This window comes from Suricata suricatta, chromosome 7 (assembly GCF_006229205.1).
Source record: "Suricata suricatta isolate VVHF042 chromosome 7, meerkat_22Aug2017_6uvM2_HiC, whole genome shotgun sequence".
Lineage (NCBI taxonomy): Eukaryota > Metazoa > Chordata > Mammalia > Carnivora > Herpestidae > Suricata > Suricata suricatta.
The window spans coordinates 25,354,817-25,369,441 of NC_043706.1; positions in this window are offsets into that span (position 1 = coordinate 25,354,817).

Below are 14,625 nucleotides of genomic sequence, written 5' to 3' on the forward strand. Positions count from 1 at the left end.
TTTTAATTTCATTTATCATAAAATATTTTCTGATTTTATTTGTAATTTCTTCTTGACTTTTTGGTCATTTAAGAGTTTGTTTCTTAATTTCTACATATTTGTGAGTTTCCCAAATTTCTGTTCCTAATTTCTAATTTAATGTTATTGTGAGAGAATATAACATTACTTCTCACAAAGTTATTGAGGCCTTGTTTTATGACCTAACGTATGGTCTATGTTGGAGAATGTTCTGTGGGCATTCTACACAATTAGTATAGAGTGTATATTCTGCTGTGATTGGGTGTGAGACGGAACAGAGACTGGACTAGGGTCCCCTCAATTCTAACCACAAAATCTAGGATTCCTTGGCTGTGTTGATAGAAAGAAAAGCTAATGCTCTATGCCTCTTGAGTAGTATATCACGCAGGAATGAGGAAGCAGGAGGGACTTAGCAAAAGGAGGGACTCTACCAAGAAGACTGGAGGAGACAGGACCAAACCAGTCTATGCTAAGATGGACCCCAGCACTGGCCTTTCACAGACTTTTCCCCTTGTTATCATACTAAAACTCATGCGCAAGGGTGGAGATTAACCTGCCAATTCGACATGTGACACATGAAGAAACACAACGTTTAAGTGCACAGGAGCCAAGAAATATCCACCTCTACATGCTTTAATGTGACCCTTTTCCCACCTGGGCCTCTTTATAGTTCTCCCCACCTCTCCTTGGGAGCCAGCCTGAAGGACTTTTCCTCTGTGCACTCTCTTGTGCTTAAGCATAAGCCCCAATAAAGCCTTCTCTGGAACTCCTGTTTGGCCTTTTGTCAATTTCTATTGTTTAGAGAGCCCAAGGGCCCAGTTCAGTAACAGGTGTTCTATACATGTTTGTTAGTTATAGTTGGTTCACACATTCTCAATTCTCTTTCTAAGTTGATTTTTTGCTGTGTTGTTCTATTCACCATTAAAAGTGGGATATTGAGCTCTCCAACTGTAACTATGAATTATCTAATTCTCTTTTAGGTTCTGTAAGTTTATGCTTCATGTATTTTGGCACTCTGTTGTTAGGCACATATGTTTATAATTTTTGACTTCCTAATGAATTGTCTCTTATCATTTAAACAGTGTCCTTCTTGGGGTGCCTGGGTGGCTTAGTCAGTTAATCTGACTTTGGCTCAGGTCATGACCTCACGGTTCGTGGGTTCAAGCCCTGCGTCAAGTTCTGTGTTGACAGCTCAGAGCCTGGAGCCTGCTTCAGATTCTGTGTGTGTGTCTCTCTGTCTCTCCTCTGCGCACTCTGTCCCTCAAAAATAAAATAAAAACGTCAAAATAATTTATAAACAATGTCCTTCTTTGTTGCTAGTAACACTTTTTTTGTCTTAAAGTCTATATAATGTGATATTAGTAGCCACTCCAGCTTTCCTTCTGGTATATCTTTATCCAGGCAAACTAACTTTGAACCCAACGTTTGTCACTTATAGATATCATGTAGTTAGGCTGGGGCTTAAAAAATTAATTCTGCCAGTATATGCTTTTTAATTAGAGTATTTAACCCAGTTGCATTTAATGTAATTATTGATTAAGAAGGATTTAGGCATGCCATTTGGCTGTTTGTTTTCTATATGTCATGTCTTTCTCCCTCTCTCTTCCTCTTTCATTCTTTTATTTTGTGTTAAAAAGTATTTTCTAGTGTGCCATTTTAAATCTCTAGGGTTTTTTTGTTTTATTTTATTATTTTATGATTTTTTTGTTATTTTCATAGAGACTTTACAATTTTACAATTAACATGTTAAGTTAAAACAATCTACTTTGTATTATTACCAATGTAAGTAATATGTAAAAATTTGCTACAAAATAGCTCTATTCTTACTCCCTTATTTGTGCTCTTATTATCATACAAATTTTATCTTTATATATTACCTTGCCATCAACATAATTTTATAATTATTGCTTTGTGCAGTGCCTTTTAGGTCTAACAAAATATGTTATATTTACCTATATTCCTCTACTGGTGCTCTTTCTCTCTTCATATGGATTTAAGTTACTCTCTGTTGTCCATTTCAGCCTAAATGATTCATATTATTATTTAAACTGCTTTATTGAGATATTTATTTTACTTTATTGATATACACATAGATTTCCTTTACTATTTCTTGTGGGGAAGTTGGCTATAAACGTATTCTCTCAATTTTTGTTTATCTTGGAATTGCTTTTCACTTTATTTTTGAAGTATAGTTTACTACATATAGAAATCTTGGCCTTTTTTCTTCAGCCCGATAGATACACCATTCCACTGCTTTCTGGCCTCTTTTAATTTATTTTACTTGAAGTCTGTTGAGCATCTTGATGTTTTTCATCAAATTTGGGAAGTGTTTGGTCATTATTATTTCAAATATAATTAGTCCCCCCTTCACCCAACTTTCTCTGTCTTACCTCTCCTCTGGGTCACCCACTGAGTATATACGATGGCATGTTTGATGATGTCCCACAGGTATCGAAATTCTGCTTATTTTTCTTCATTTTTTGGTCACAGACTGGATAATTAAATAAATCTATTTTTACTTCTAATGATTCTTTCTTCTACAAATTAAATATGCTATTGAGCCCTTCTAGTAAAATATTCACTTCAGGTGTAACTTTTTAACCATAGAATTACTATTTTTTAAACATAATTTCTCTCTGTTGATATCTCTTCTTGATATTCTCTACTTGGTGAGACTTTATTTTCATATGTTCCTTTAACTCTTTAAGCGCGATTTGCTTTAATTCTTTGCATAAATTTGTAATAGCTATTAAAAAGTATTTTTAATAAGTTCCAAAATTTGGCTTTTTCATGGACAATTTCTATAAATTACTTTTGTTCCTTTGCATATGCCATACTTCCCTTATCCTTTCAGTGTCTCATAATTCTTTTGTTGAAATTGGACATTTCATTTTTATTTATTTAAAAAATTTTTTAGTGTTTATTTATTTTTGAGGTGGGGGAGGAACAGAGAAAAAGGGAGAGAAGAATCTGAAGCAGACTCCAGGCTCTGAGCTGTCAGCACAGAGCCTGACGTGGTGAGATCATGACCTGAGCTGAAGTCAGATGCTTAACTGACTGAGACACCCAGGCACCCCCAAAATTGGACCTTTTAAATAATAATATAATGTGATTAGTCTGGAAATCAGATTCTTTTCTCCCTGTCCTTTGCCATTGTTGCTCTGTTGTTACTGTTGTTGTAATTGTTGTTGATCTTGTTTAGTCACATTCTTAGACTAATTTTATAAAATTTGTATTCCCTGTTATGAAGTGGCGCTGAAATCTCTTACTCAGTGTAAGCTTAGTGATGAGTTCATAATTACAAGGTGATTTTTATAAGTGCTTTAAACATAAAGCTGATGGATTCTCTCTGTGTGTCGGAGCACTTCTTCAATGCAACAGCAGTTTAGAAATCTGCCTTAGTCTTCATTTCCTGCTTTGCATAGGGCCTCAAAGTCAGTCAGAGGTTGATGATTAGAGTCTTCTCAGTTCTTCCCTAGGCCTGTACATAGCCCTGAACATGTGCATGGCTTTCTAAATCTCCAAAAATATGTCAGAGTTTTCCCAAACCCCCGTGAATATCTCATTCTCCAGATCTTTCTTTTAAGCTGTTGGCCAGTCTCTTGTTTGCCCAAACTGGCAATGCCGACTGAGACAGCTGAGATTTTAAACAATTGTCATTGATTGTTTTTGACACATGCCCTGGCAATAGAGCTTTTCCCACTGAACAAGATCTGAATCAGTTCAAATAACAAGTCCTGAAAATGGGGATTTCTCAGGAAGTGGTCACATAGGTCTCATACAATGCTCTCAGAATGAAACTTTTTGAGGCATTTCAAAACCAGCATACACCCCTAATGACTGCTAATCTGTTGATTTTCAAGACTACCACAGAACTGGGGAGAAGGCAATGAAAATAGGGCAAGTTAAAATGTTGCAAACTGACTATAATTATGATATTCAGCCACTCTTGAATAAACGTTCCTCAGATTGTTGCAAACCTTTGGTTAATTTCTAGAGTTCTAAAAAAGGTTGATTTGGACATTTTTTGGGTCAGTTTTGATTTGCTTTATTGTTTTGTTTTGTGTTTTTGATGGAGCAGTGGATATTCAGAGGCCCCTTACTCCACCATCCTGGGCTACACACATTTTGATATTGTGACCTCAGATGTGATCAAAGTTGGGGCTCCCCTTTCTTTCCCAGACTCTCTTACTGTTAGGGCATGTGATCTGATCCTGATTAATAGACAAGAATTATGCTAGAGTAGTGTTTCTCAATCTACAGGTCAAGAAACACCAGGTGTTTTGGATTATTAATTTTAATTTTCAATCCACTTCAAATTTGTACTTTTGTGAAGTACAATGAAAAATTACTAACGAAATAGAAACAAAACATTAAAAATACAAGCCCTAATTTTTCATTGTTAGACTCTAGAGGTGTAAAATTAGACTTTAAAATATAAACCAAATAAAAAGAAGATGGTTACAAAAATCTTCTTCATTGAAAAGGTGCAGATGGGCAATTAATATAGAAAATTATGAGCTAATATACTCATAATTTAGCAGCCTTATTAAATATTAACATACAATAAATAGCACAAAATTAAAGTGGACCCTTTGATAGGTTTTGACATATGCTGACATCTGTGAACCTATCACCATAATCAGATAACTAGCACAGCCATCACTCCTCAAAATTTCCTCTCTCTCTTTGTAGGACTTCTTTCCTGTCCCCTATATCTCACTCCCACATTCCAGTACAAACTTTGATTTGTTTTCTAACAGATCTAAAGGCTAATTAGTTTGCATTTTTTAGAATTCCATAGAAACATAGTATATGTTATTTTGTCTGTATCTTTTCATGAAACACAATTAATTTAGATTCATCCATGTTAGGGGTGCCTGGGTGGCTCAGTCGGTTAAGTGTCAAACTTCCGCTCAGCTCATGATCTCTCGGTTTGTGGGTTCGAGCCCCATGTTGGGTTCTGTGCTGACAGCTCAGAGCCTGGAACCTGCTTCAGATTCTGTGTCTCCCTCTCTCTCTGCCCCTCCCACCCACCCTCTCTCTCTCTCTCTCTCTCAAAATAAACATTAAAAAGACTTTTTAAAAAATATTCATCCATGTTATATGAATAGTTCATTTATTTGTATTGCTGAGTACTAATCCATTTTATGCAGTCATCTATTGATAATCATTTGGGTTGTATCCAAATTTTGCCTACTACAAATAAAGCTGCTATGAACACTCATGTATTGTACAAGTCTTTCAATTGACATCAACTTTCTTTCATTTTGGGGTGTGTATGTGTGTAAATACCTTGGAATAGAATGGCTGAATCATATTGCAGATGAATATTTAACTTGCTAAGAACTACCAAACTGTTTTTCATATTAGTTATGCCATTTGACATTCTCACCAGTTCCTCTACATCTTTGCTAAGGCTTGGTATGGCTAGCCCTTTTAATTTTAGCCACTTTAAGTTCCATCTGTATATCTTTGGTGAAGTATCTGATTAGATTTCTTACAGAAATCTAATGCAGAAGATTTTATTTTGTAGTTCATCAGTTTGTTCTTTTATAGATCATTCTTCTGATGTTATATCCAAGATATCTTTGTCTAGCCCAAGTCACAAAGATTTTCTTTTATATTTCTTCTGGAAGTTTATTATTTTAAACTTTTCCTTAGGTTCATAACATCTTTTGGGTTAATTTTTGCATATTATCCAAGCGTGGATGAAAGTTTGTTTGTTTACCTATGGATATCCAACTGTTAGAGCACTATTTGTTGGAGGGAAAAATGCTTTTTGCATTGCACTGACTTTATGTCTTTGTCTTAAGTCAGATGAACATATATGAGTAGTTTGGACTCCACTCTGTCTCATTGATCTATTTGTCCCATTTGAGTTCAAGACCATACTATTTTGATTACTGGAGTTTTATAATTAAGTCCAGATATTAGGTATTATTTGTCCTTTTTTTCTTTCTCAAATTGCTTTGGCTAGTCTAGATTTTTTACATTTCCACAAGAAGTTTTTAATGTGCTAAGTCCACTTGGATTTTAATAGAAATTTCACTGAACCTATAAATTAACTTGTAGAGGATTGACATATTTTTTTTAAATTTTTTAATGTTTTATTTAGTTTTGATACAGAGAGAGACAGAGCATGAGAAGGGGAGGGGCAGAGAGAGAAGGAGTCACAGAACCTGAAGCAGGCTCCAGGCTCTGAACTAGCTGTCAGCGCAGAGTCCGACGCAGGGCTCAAACTCACAAAGGTGAGATCTGACCTGAGCCAAAGACGAAAGCTTAACCGACTGAGCTACCCAGGCGCCTTGAGGATTGACATCTTAAAAACATTGAGTTGGGCACCTGGCTGGCTCAGTCAGTTAAGTATCTGACTTTGGCTCAGGTCATGATCTCACGGTTTGTGAGTTAGAGCCCCAGGTTGGGCTCTATGATGACAGTGCAGAGCCCACTTGAGATTTTCTGTCTCCCTCTTTCTCTGCCCCTTCCCTGCTCATGCTCTATCTTTCATTCTCTCCCTCACAAAATAAACATTAAAAAATTAAAAAAAACACTGAGTCTTCTAACACATGAATATAGTATATTTATGCATTAATTAGATCTTCTGAATTTCTTTTATCAATGTTTTGTGGTTTTCACTGTTCAAGATTCTGTCAGATTTATCACTAAGTATTTCATGTTTCTTGAGGATATTGTAAATGCATTTGCAAATATTTAGTTTCTGATTGTTTATTGCTACTCCAAAAATAAAATTGATTTTGCATATTGATCTTATATCCTGCAACCTTACTGAAAATAATTCTCATAGATGTTTGTGTTTCCCATTGAATTTTCTGCATAACCAATCATGCTGTGTGCAAATAAAAACAATTTTATATCTTCCTATCCAACCTGTGTATTTTTTATTTCTTTTTATATGTTATCGTACTGGCTAGAACCTCCAGTACAATATTGAATAGAAGAGGTGAGAACAGGCAACCTTGTCTAGTTCCTGGTCTTAGGAAAAAAGTATTCACACTTTCAACATTAAGTAGAATGATAGCTGTAAGTTCTTCACAGATACCCTTTATAAGGTTAAGAAAGTCTCCTTCTGGGGCATCTGGGTGGCTCAGTTCATTCAGCGGCCGACTTGGGCTAAGGTCATGATCTCACAGGTAGTGAGTTCGAGCCCCGTGCCAGGCTCTGTGCTGACAGTTTGGAGCCTGGAGCCTGCTTCAGATTCTTTGTTTTCCTCTCTCTCTGCCCCTCCCCTGCTCATGCTCTTTCTTTCAAAAATAAATAAGTGTTAAAAGTTTTGTTTAAGTTTCCTTCTATTACTAGTTTTATGAGAGGTTTCATGGGTATTGGATTTTGTCAAATATTTTCTTTTCATGTATTTATACGATCATGTGGCTTTTCCATTTTAGATTATTAATAGGTGATTTACACTTATTCATTTTTAAATTATTTTTAATTTTTGAGAGACAGAGATAAAGCACGAGCAGGGAAAACACACACACACACAGAATCTGAAGCGGGCTCAGAGCTGTCAGCACAGAGCCCGATGCAGGGCTTGAACTGACGACCCATGAGATCCTGACCTGAGCTGAAGTCGGCTGCTTAACCAATTGAACCATCCAGGTACCCCACACTAATTCATTTATTAACCAAGCATGCATTCCCAGAATAAACCCAACTTGGTCATAATTTATTATCCTTGTATATATTCTTGGAATTAATTTTTTAAAATATTATTTAGGGGCACCTGGGTGGCTCAGTTGGTTAAGCTTCTGACTCTTGGTTTCGGCTCTAATCACGATCTCATGGTTCATGAGTTTGAGCCCCATGCGCTCTGCATTGACAGCATGGAGTCCGCTTGGGATTCTCTCTCTCTCTCTCTCTCTCTCTCTCTCTCTCTCTCTCTCTCTCTCTCTCTCTCCCTCTCTCTCTCTTATCCTTTCTCTGCCCCTCCCCCACCATCTCTCTATTTCAAAATAAATAAAAAATTTAAAAAACACTTAAACCTTTATTTAGAATTTTTGCATCTGTGTTTATGAGAGTTTTATTTCGTTTTGTTATAATGTCTTTTGGCTTCAGAGATATTCCTCTTTCATAGAATAATCTGGGTAGAATTTCTTCATTTCTATTTTCTGGAAGAGTTTGTATAAAATATTACTTAAATATTTGGTAGAATTCACCAATGAAGCCATCTTTCTTATAGTTTTCTTTGTGAGAATGTTCCTAACTTCAAATCCAATTCAATTTCTGTAATAGATAATAGGTCTATGCAGAGTTTTTATTTCTTCTTTAGTTAATGTTGGAAGTTAATGTTTTTCAAAGAATTTGTCTATTATCACCTAAGTTTGTTGGCATAAAGTTGTTAATAATATTTTCTATGATCCTTATAACACCTTTAGAATCTATGATGATTTTACTTCTCTCATTCTTGATTTGAGTCTTGTTTCTTTTTTCTGATCATTCTGACTTGAGGTTTACCAATTTTAATGATCTTCTCAAAGAACCAGTTTTTGTTTCATTTGTTTTCTTTATTACTTTTCTGTATTCTATTTCATTTATTTCTTTTATTATCTTCATTATTTTCTTTCTTTTCTTTCTTTTGGGTTCAGTTTGCTCCCTCTGCCCCCAATTTCTTGAGAAGGAAGCTTAAGTTATTGATTTGAAATATTCCCTCTTTTCCAATATAGGCACTTAGTATTAATAATTTCACTCTATACTGCTTTAGCCATAACCCCAGAAGTTTGTGATACAAATTATAAGCTTCTCAGCAGCTTGTGTCATAAAATAAAATATCCTCTAGTCTCCTGATAGCACTGTATATAGGATCCATTTGATGGGATAGTGTTTCAGGCAAAACTGCATTAACTCCCTCATAGCTATGCTCCCTTGGATATATTCCATGGAATATTAGTGTTACTAACTTTTATGCTCTCATGGACTATTTTAAAATGAGGTTCCAATGTACTGCCCAAAGAAGAACACTGGCTCCAAGACAGAGACAGATTAAGGAGGAATTCAAGCATTGGTGCTTATGTGTATGAAAAGTTACCTGGCATACCATGTTCATAGGTATCATTAATTGAGCAGATATTTTGTGCCTGGCATTGTGCTAAGAGTTTTTCCCTCATTATTTAATGTACTCTCCATAATAGTCAGTGTGAAATGTTCTGTCCAGCTAGAATACCAATTTTCCATATAAAGAAACAGTCTTTTACAGCGAGGTAACTGTTGAAGGTCATTCAGTGGCCAGGTTGGAGTTTACCCTATGGTCTTTCTAAACCAGAAGTGTCAGTGAAACAGTCTATCACATTATCTCCAATGTCAGTTCATAAGCATGTCCTGACTATAGGGGTATCGGTTTAGTGAGGATGGCGCTGTTGTTGGGTTAAGGAAGAAACATTGTTAACGAGCCCATCTGGAAAACTTTGAAATTCTCTCCCTTGTGAAAAAATGCATCTTCTTCTTAGGGGTTACTGAGGAGATGGTGCTTTGACACATATGACTGTAGCAATAGTAGCTGTGGTCATACAGGCAGCCAGCACTTATGGTATCATAAAGAAACTCTCTTTATGTCTGTGTTTACTGATTTATTTTCTCTTCTCTATGAATTCACACACACTTATATGCCCACATATACATACACATGTGTGTTTTACTTTCAGGGGAACTTTTAACAAAGGTTAAGCGAAAGGATCACAAATTCATATTAAAACATCGGGGCATAGTAGAGTTGGCTTAAGATAGAAATTTGTTTATAAACACAGGGGCTCCTAGGTGGCTTAGTTGGTCAAGCGGCCAACTCGGCTCAGGTCATGATCTCACAGCTTGTGAGTTTGAGCCCCCCGTCGGGCTCTAGGCTGACAGCTCAGAGCCTGGAGCCTGTTTTGGATTCTTTGACCACCCCTCCCCCTTCTCCTCTGCTCACGCTCTGTCTCTCTGTTTCTCAAAAAAATAATAAATGTTAAAAAATTTTAAAAAATTAAAAATAAAAATACACACACACACTTACAGTTTCCTGCATGCTGCTCTACAGCACCTGCCATGAAAAGACACAAATCTAAGCAGAAGATAAGGAAACACATTTGGGATAATCTGGTATCCCAAACTTTTCATAAGGTAGGTTAGTATTTACCAGATAATTACTTCATTGTAAATACGTCTATGAGTTTAACTTATTGGGTACTTTTATCTGTTATTTCTGTTTTAAAGTCATTCTGACCATTCAAAATGAAATTCTCCATTACATTTTTACTCTTTAGTCTGGAGCTTTGTTCATATTTGTCAGCCATTCTGAAACTGTTTAAATTAGTGCAGTTTTTTTTTTTATTGAGTGTCAAATACACTCTGGGGATTGGCTGGCCTCTCAGTCACCCAACGTGTTTAGCCAGGTCCTGGAAATTTGCGATATAGGAAAACACCATTGTAATAAAAGGTTTCGTTATTAAGAACTTCTCTCAAATCCTTTCTCTTGCTTTCTGATTTCCCATCTGTGAGCTGCTTGGGAATTTGTTCTCCTATTTGGGAAGGACAAGGATTTTGTTTCAGGATGTAAACTTTTTAAGGAATTGAGACATTTCCTCAAAGCTTCAGGGGGGAGTGACCTCCATAGAGCAGGCAGGGCACATTCAGTTGATATTTCAAAAATGGCAGAAACTTGCTCATCATCACTTGTCTCCAACGAAAAGTTCGAAAAGCACAGATAAACCCTCAGATGACTTCGTGAGTATCCAGTCACCCCTGGAGCTCTTGTTACACACGTGCATATTCTGTCCACCTACATCAGGAATAAGATTAGGAGACCAGATTACCTCAGTGCATCTGGTCTTCCATATAGATCTGAAGCCACCACTGCAAGTGCAAGGCTCAGGGCAGAAAGTGTGTCCCTCTCTGGCTTGCCTTGGAGGAACTGGAAGCCATTAAAGTGAAACCATCAAACCTTGCCTGCATGTTTGTGTGATGGCTTAGTCTAAATTTTAGAATGAGGGGCACATGGTAAAATCCTGCATCTCCAGTTCTTCCAGTCAGGGAGACCCATACCATTTATAGGGCTATAGGATCAGAAGGCCAATGGCAGCTTGGAAACCTCTCCAAATTCACCTTCCAGCCTCTGAGCAGCACTGAAGGAGCACCCAATGCATCTCACAGAGTGAGCTGTCTGTCCCACCCTTTTGCTGTCTGGCACCATACCCCTCAACTAACCTAAATTCAGTGCAGCTGTAGTGGGCAGCTGCAAGTCTGTACAAATGTATGCTCCAGCTGGCTTGCTCACTTTTCGCTGCAGGACTCTTCCTAAACCACAAAAAAAATGGTTTTGTCTAGGTATGCACAGCCCTGGAGCAAAATTCCCCTGGGACCATCCACCTATGGGAGATGGAAATCCATGAGAAATCCCCAACTTCCTGTCCTTTGGAAAGAGGATGCTAGGGCACATTCTTCCCAGTTCCTCAGAGACCCCAGGGGAGCTCAGCCCAGTTTCCCACTGCATTAGCCAGCCCAACAACACAGTCTTGATGGACTTTTCTTCCCTTTTGGTCTTCCCTCCATCCTGCACTCTGCTTTATGGGTTACTTTCTCTTTCTTCTTCTTCTGCTGCTGCTGCTTCTTCTTCTTCTTCTTCTTCTTCTTCTTCTTCTTCTTCTTCTTCTCCATGTTTGTTTATTTATTTATTTGAGAGAGAGAGAGAGAGAGAGAGAGAGAGAGAGAGAGAGAGAGAGAGAAAGAAATAATGAGAACAAGCAGGGGAGGGGGAGAGAGAGAGAAGGAGACAAAGTCTGAAGTAGGTTCCAGGCTCCTGGCTGTCAGCACGGAGCCTGACATGGGACTGGAACTCACAAACTGTGAGATCATGACCTGAGCCAAAGTCTGTTGCTTAACTGAATGAGACCCCCAGGCATCCCTTCAGGACCTGCATCTCCTCTCCCTGTAAGCCTCCCCCACCCCATGCAGAAGTCAGGGCTCTCTGAGAACAGCATGGAGCATCTGGAAGCCTCTGCCAGCAGCCTGTGTTCCCTGAGCTCTGTCCAAAAGGCAGCACACTTGTTTGGTTCTCCTGTTGGAAACAGAAAGTTCTCACATTGCAACTGCCCTGTAGGCCAATGAAAGAAGCAGTTATCCCCTTAAAATGTGCAGAGGTGGTGGAGTTGAACCACGGCTGACCCCTAAACTCTGCTGTCTGCCCCACAAGTGGGTGACACTGGCCATGGTGGGAACCAGGAAACGCTTGCCTGCCCCAAGGACAATGTTGTAATGATGGTATTAAAATGGATGTTGCATGGGAGACTTAATTTTTTTCTAGCTTTAATGAGGCACTATTTACATACAATAAAATTCAAACATTTTAAGTGTACACACTGTATACATCATACACACTGTAGAGTACAGAGTGATGAATGTTGGTACTTTCATATAGCAGCCATCACCACAATTAAGATATGGAACATTCCTATTACCCTAAAAATGTCCTTGTGTCCCCTTCCTTTTAATCCCTTCTCCTGACCCCAACCTCTGATAACTACCGATACCTCATGTCACTATAGTTTTGCCTTTTGTGCACTTTCATATCCACAGAATCAAATAATATATATTTTTTTGAGAAGGAAGTCAACTTTCTTCATTTAGCAGAATGTTTTGAGATCCTTTCATGTTTCTGCTTGTGTTAATATTTTGTTCCTTTCTATTGCTCAATAATTTTTATCCTATGGATATTCCAGAGTTTGTTTATTCTTTTAGCAACTGAAGGGTATTTAAGTCGTTTCCAGGTCTTTGTTAATGCTGCCATGAATGTTGGCATTTGAGTCTTCATGTGGACATGTGATTCATCTCCTTGGGTAAATATCCAAGCATGGGATTGCTGAGTCATATGGAAGTACCACAACTGCAACATGGGTGTGGCAAAGTGGTTGTACCATACCCACCAGTAGTGTAGAAGAGTTCTAGATGCTCCCTATCCTCACAAACTTGTGGTATGCACAACCCTGTTTACTTCAGCCATTCCGGTGGGAGTATAGTCTACCTCAGTGTGGTTTACATTTGCATTTCTCTGAGGAATAATAATGTTGAGCACTCTGTTATGTGCGTATTGTCCAGATACTCTTGTTGCTGAACAAATGCTCAGATATTCTTAGGGGATACACCAAGCCTAACATAGATGTTATTACTACTAATTTCCAAATGAAGATCTGAGGCCTCTAGTGGCTGTATGAATGACCTAAGTTACTTCTGGCAGAATTGGAAATGAGACTTACTAGAACAGTGTATTCTCCACTAGGCCACATGTTCTCAAGTGCTTGGAACAACTGTTATTAAAGGACCTTGCAGATACATTAGTAACCTGAAATTTTGGCAAGCTAGTGGCACACTTTGTCGTTAATATTTCGTCATATTTTGACATTAATAGCTGACATCAGCCAACATTTGCCAAGTATTTTGTTCTTTTTAGCTCTTGTACCTCTAACCATTTCTACTGGATTTAATAAATGGCACTGTCACATGCTTAATTAGTAAGTGCTGAAAGTTATTTTGCTGTGAAGTATTTTCCTCCACTGATGTGGCCCATTTGGGGTTTGCAGGAAGGAAGCCTTCCATTTATCCTCCCACATTCTGGGGAGCAGGTGGCAAAGACCCCATGTCACTCAATTATCCCTTCCCTGTTCATTGATAACCCAAATACTTTCTGCTCTGGGAGAGGTGGTCTTTGGACTTAGAATTTAAAGCCCAGTGGGAGTAAATGCCTAATATATGCCTGCTGGCAGAGATTCTATAAAGTGAGTCTAGTGACAGAGGAGTCCTTCAGGACTTAGGGACAAGTGTTGGAAGAGGATGGTGGTGAGAGTGAGCTGTGGGTTTTACGCTCAGGAATAGTTTGGGATTATGATGCCTTCTGTTTTAAGCAAAGACCTGAAGCTCTTGGGCTTCCTTGGCCAACCACTGGGAAAAACAGATAGAAACCAGAGATAGGACGATGTTCCAGATTCTCCTAGAAAAGGCAATTAGGAATGTTGTAACCATGGTTCCAGAATTTTCTATATTTTTTGATTCTCTGTTATCTCATGTCTTGTTATTTCTATAACCTCATCTATTTCACTGTTTTTTTAAAAAATAAAATTTCCTAAAATCAAAAGGACTTATATTTTTTATTAAAATTTTTAAAAATCGTTTATTGTCAAATTAGTTTCCATACAACACCCAGTGCTCTCAAGTTTTGCGTCCCTCTCTCTCCTCAACTCTCTTTCCCTCTTCCCCTCCCCCAGGTCCTCCATTAGGTTTCTCCTGTTCTCCTGTTAGACCTATGAGTGCAAACATATGGTATCTGTCTTTCTCTGCCTGGCTTACTTCACTCAGCATGACACCCTCAAGGTCCATCCACTTTCCTACAAATGGCGAGCTTTCATTCTTTCTCATTGCCATGTAATACTCAATTGTGTATATATACACCACATCTTCTTGATCCACTCATCAGGTGATGGACATTTAGGCTCTTTCCATGTTTTGGCTATTGTTGACAGTGCTGCTATGAATATTGGGGTACATGTGCTCCTATGCATCAGCACTTCTGTATCCCTTGGGTAAATTCCTAGCAGTGTTATTGCTGGGTCATAGGGGAGTTCTATG